Consider the following 6,029-nt stretch of genomic DNA (forward strand, 5'->3'; position numbering starts at 1 on the left):
TAGAATCTATTACACATTTTATAGATCTTAATTTAAATATAAAATTTTTTGCTAGTCAGCCTTTTTTGTATTTTTTATGTATTCACTCATTTATTCATTTTTGTTTTTCACACAGTATATTTTGATTATATTTCCCTTCCTCTAAATCCTCTCAGAGCCTTCCCTTCTCCCAACCTCCCAACTCATCCATGTTCATGCCCCACCTCTCTCACCACTAAATGAAAATCAAAACAAAGACAAAAAAAAAGGAGAAAAGAAAAAGAAAAAAGAAATTAAAGAAAAAGCCTACCAAAACCAAAACAAACAAAAGCATGGAGTCTATTTTGTGATGGCCAACTAGTCCTGCATTTAAGACCTATGCTGGAGTGTGATTGATGCACACAGTGACACTCCACTGGAGATCACTGATTATCCCTCTCCTAGCCAGTATCAAATACAAAGAGCTTCATGGTTAAGAACTGGATTTTGTCTTCCCTTCTCAGTGCTGAGATTTTTGTCTGGTTAGAACTTGTGCAAGTCCTGTGTGTGCTAGCAGAGAATCATTGAACTCACATGTGTATCATTCCTGTGATGTCTGAAAGACAGTGTTTCCTTGGAGGTATCCACCACCTCTGGCTCTTAAATATTTCTGCCTCCTTGTGCAAATAGATGTCGAAGCCTTGAGGGAAGGGTTTGTAAAATACATCCCATTTAGGACTGAGTGCTACTGAGTCTTGCATTCTTTGCATATTTTCCTATTGTGAATGTCTGTGCCAATCCCCATATGCTTCAAGAAGCTTCTCTTGGGTTGAACAATAGATTGATCTATGAATATAGCAGTATGTCATTAGTCATTTTATTGCTATATTCCTTTAGCACAATAAAAGTAGGTTTTCCTTTAGGCCTATGACCTATCTAGTCTCATATTCATGATGTATCCCATTGTTCTAAGTACTGGAGAGGCAGAGGGAGGCACCTCTCTATGAGTTTGAGGCCAGCCTGCCCAACAAACATAACAAGTCCCTAGCCAGCCAGAGCTATATAGTAAGACCATGTTTCAACCAAAGAAAAGATCTCAGGGGTGATTGGTCATCAGGAGACAGCTCCAACATGTCACCATTTTGTGTAGGTTCCATCACCACTGCTGTCAGTCTGGGCTTGCAGGAGTCTATTGGCTTTGAGGCTCTGTTCAACTCAGATGTGATGAGTACAGGTTCTATTGTGCTCATTCACTTTTATGTTTTACAAAAAATATTCCATTCTTGTTGGTATTTCATTACTGTACATTGTTGTTGGTCTTTAATTTATACATTTAGAATGGAAGCAAGAAATAAATAAGATAGTCCTTAAAAATAAATATCAGCTGAACAAATGTCAAAGGCTGTTTGATGTTCTTTTGATGAGTATTAAAAATACTAAGCAAGATGAGATTGGAGCTCCTTATAGTGCTAGAAAGTAAGAAAATACTAAAACATGTACATATACATGCACACACGCGCGCACACACACACACACACAGAGGGGGGGGGGAGAGAGGGAGAGAGAGAGAGAGGACTTGAAACTCAACTGAAAATACCCAGTGTAAGTAGGAACAATTTGAGCAAAACTCAAGCTATTTTGTAAAAGGCCATTGGAAAATAAATGTTAGCCCATAAAAAGTATCATGGTAGCATAGTTTTACTTTATATATAATTTTTAACCTTCATATGATTTTTAGTATAGATCTCTCAGAAGGCCCTGAATAAAATTAAGAACACACACACACACACATACTTTAGGGTCAATAGTAGTACACCACTGCATGACAACTCACTGCCTGGCTGTTACAGTTGGAGAGCAGTAAATCAACTGTAAGAAAACGTGGTGTTAGGTTTAAAATATACCACAGAGTTTTAAATAGTCCTTTTGCAAGCTCCTGATTACACCCCTTTTTCATTCGAAGTATTTCAACATAAATGTTTGAAAAGTACTACCCAAGCATCGTATTATAAATTGAATATATGATAAACAATTCACACACATATATGCATATGATTGCTTTTCAAGGATATGTAGATACTATTCATAAAAATCATGTTGATTGGAAGAAGATCCAGTGGAGACATCTGCTGCCTCAGTTCAGGGTCTTTGCCTAAATCTTCTATCCCTTACCTCAGATCTGACATACAGCTTCTCTTCCATCTGAGTTGTCTGGCCAAGTACAAATTTCTTCCATTCAGTCATCAATTTGTGCTGCCCAGAATCTGCCAATAGCCAAGCTTCCAGATCCCCCATTCATGAAACTGACCACTTCATTAATAAAATAGCCCAACCTAGTTCTGCAATTCAACCTCCACAGCCCCAGGGTGAGAGCCGGCCCTGAGAAATGGTTGTGGAGAGTGGGAGGACTAGGCACTGATAAGCCAGAGGCAGGAGAATGGTCCACGCAGTAAAATACACATGGGAGGCAGCCCCATCCTCAGTAGCCTAGAAGACAACAACTGAGAATAATTCTATAATCTAGCAGCCTTGTGCCCTAGGTTTAGTGGTTGCATCCATTAACACAGCATAGGAAAGAATAAATTTTATGAGAGGAATAGGTCAGCAAAGGAGAGTGGAGAAGGAATTCATCATGTCTAAGACAATAAACCAACAAATTTCTAATGCTATTAGGGGAGAAAGAAAAGAACCAAGGATAATCCAGCTAACAACAAGAATTAGCAAACATTTGTTAGCAATGATTTTAAACAGAGATGGGCTTGAGTCACCGTAACACAGACCAGCCAACTGGACTGAAAATCAAGCACAATCTATTAACCTTAGAAATCTATTGTTTCTAAGAAGCACACTTCTCTGGTAAAGACACCCACAGATTGATGAAATCAATGAATGAAAGTCGACTCACTCATCTCCCCCTCCTTCTCATACCTACCGTCCACCCTTGTAACTTCCTCCAACAGGAAAAAAAAAAAAGTTTGTGGAAGCTGTAGTATGTCACAGTATGCCCCACAATATACCCTTTTGTTCATACTTCTTTGCTGGAAAATGTTCCTTGCAGTGAGTCATTGGCCTGGTACGAGACCTCTGGCTTCTCTATCAATACTGGATCCTCACTGGGACTCCACTCAGATAGCCTGTCATTGCCCTGTGTCATAGAGATCATGTAGTTTTGATACAGAGGACTGACTCCATCATGTACTCCAGCAGTCCATCCTTGGGGTAGGTAGATGTTGTGGTGAGCCCATTCAGATCCTTGGTTCTGGACCTGAGAGATATCTGAGCCATCAGTCCACTGTCCCTCCTGCTCTCACACACTTGGGGCTGGCTCATCAACCCCTGGGAGGTTTACTTTCCGTCCCAGGGGTTACAGGACTTTCTTAGCGACTACCAGACCCTGAATAACAGCACAGAGACCTACATTTCAGATACCTAGGCCTTAGAGCTAGACATGTTCCCAGCTAGCTTGTAACATATTAACCTATTTGTTGTATTTTCTGCTGCAACAACTGGCTTGTAAGTTACCCTGCCTTCTTGGTCACTGCCTGCTTCTTCTTTGCAGCTGGCTGGTGAAATCTTCCCCACCTGATTGTTTTTTACCAGAGTTCTATCTCTCTCTGAAAGTCCTGTCTGTCCTCTCCTGTTTAGCTATAGGCCATCAGAGTTTTATCAAAACCAATCAGAACGTGACAGAGGGAACATTTACAAAATATCATGTAGCCATATGAATAACAATACCAAAGTCCTGTCTGTATTCAACGCTATGCCTGGCACAGAAATAGCATTTGAATATTACAAAGACAATCTCTGCACAGTACACAATAACATTATCCCTAACCCCCAGGTGAGGCGCGGGGCCCACTCTCCCCCAAGTGTTGCAGCTAGTGAAGGACATGTCCAGTTCTCCCAATCTCATGGGACCCTAGGGCCAGCTCTCCTGCCTGCCAAATTGGCATGCCTTTAATCCCAACACTTGAGAATCAAAGTCAGGCAGATGCCTGAGTTCAGGGATAGCCTGGTCTACAGAGTGAAACAGGACAGTCAAGACTACACAGAGAAACCATTTCAAACATTGTTTATTTTTAGCCATTTACTATCTGAATAACATTGAAAATATTTTATTGTAATTAACTAGATTGGTATCCACAATGACCATGAGCTGACCATTGATTTGTATTTCTTAATGATCCCTAATTGTTCACACCTTATATTTTTTTACCTTCCAGAACAGTTTGTAATAATAGATTTGTAATGATTAGAACTTTATAAAGCATCTTTAAGAACTATATAAGTATATGAAATCAAATAAATGTTAATATATACACATATACATACACTGTGTATATCAAAAATAATCTTAAATTTCTATCAATATTAAATAACCTATACAATGTATAAAAAGTAACCCTAATCTTGTGTCAATATACAAAATTCTGTACTAGTGTAACAAAATAGAACCTCAATTTTGCATCTTAATCTTTACCAATTATGATTATGATATAACATTTTTTTTGTTTTAGGAGTAGATTCACTAATCCACCCTATTTGTCTAATATTCTTATAATATTTCTGTATCTCCCCTTTTCTTGTTAACCTCCGAACTTTTCTCAAAGAAAAAGAGGACATAGAATAAGATAGGAAAGATAGAAATTCCTGAGGCTAAGCTCCCTATTTCATTTCCTCCCTAACCAAGATCATAATTATCTGTAAATCATCCCCTACAATGACAATATAATGAAGAAAATAAAAACCATCTACCCTAACTAAGAAAAAAAAAAGATGAGAGAGAGGGAGGACCGAGAGAAGAGAATCAAATAAATGTCATGAAAGCAGGAAGAGGGGCTATTTGGGGGGCCTGGAAAGAAGTGTGTGGGAAAGAGGGGAAACCAAACAGGAACTAAAAACATACAAAGTACAGTCACAAAGCTGGGAAAGTGTCACAGTGAATCCCATTGGTTTCTGCCAGCAAAAATAGACTTTAGGAGGTATTCAGGAGCATACACTCTGCTTTTAACCAGATGGAAAAGACAAGTTTATTACTCTTTTAAAAGCAGACTCCTTATATATGTCAGAGTTCGGGATCACCGCCAGACCAACTGTGAGACGGCAATTACTGGATGAGAGATTTACTTAGGAGTGTTTAGAATCGGCCACTCTGATAAGAAATTTGAGGAAGCAGTATTGAAGAGCAGAGCTTCTGTTATCATCTCGATGAAGGTCTCAGGCAATAAGACAGGAGGGAAGTTCTAAGGTTGGATTGTCCCTGTTGAGCTTTCCTGACTTGTTCATTGGGATGAGTCTTTTTTTATACCTACATCGATCAGTCATTAGGCACAAGGCACCTGACTTGACAGTGGACACAGGAGCTTTCTTCTGATGAGGCCATCCATATCAGGAACTAAGTTGAGGGCTTTTGTTCACTGTACTCGTAGAACCTTGGGACAAAGTCTTTTAGTCAGTATCGCTGTGTGTGTAGAGGTGGGTGCATCTGTATGTACATGGCTCTAGAAACTGAAGGTCATTCTCAGGTATAGTTCCTCAAGTGCTTTGGTGTTTGTTTTGTTTTGTTTTGTTTGAGACAGTGTCTTATTGTGTGGACCTGACTGGCTTGTCTTCATAGACCTGCCTAGTCTTGGACTCACAGAGACTCTACCTGCCTCTGTCTCCTGAGTGCTAAGATCAAAGGAATGTGCTATCATGACCAGCCATTTTTGTTTTTAAATGACCTGGAACACCCAGAATAGGGCAGGGTGGCTGACCAATAATTCCTAGGGATTCACTTCTCTTTCCCTTTCCAGAGCTGGGATTACAAGTGAGCAACACCATGTGCAGATTTTTTATATGGTTTCTAGGGATCTAATTAAGGTTGTCTTGCCTGTCTAGTGAATGCGTTATTGACTGAGCAACCTCCCCCGACTCCAAAAAGTTCTTCATTATTAGAGGGATGGGACAAGTCTATTAGAGGACTAGTTTACATCTGCTATTTTTCATAAACAGTGGTTCAGAGTTTGAGAAAAGGTGTAAGGCAGAGAGTCCAAGCTACAAAACACATTATTTAGGAGCAGAATAGACTC

This window comes from Mastomys coucha, unplaced genomic scaffold, assembly GCF_008632895.1.
Source record: "Mastomys coucha isolate ucsf_1 unplaced genomic scaffold, UCSF_Mcou_1 pScaffold20, whole genome shotgun sequence".
NCBI lineage: Eukaryota > Metazoa > Chordata > Mammalia > Rodentia > Muridae > Mastomys > Mastomys coucha.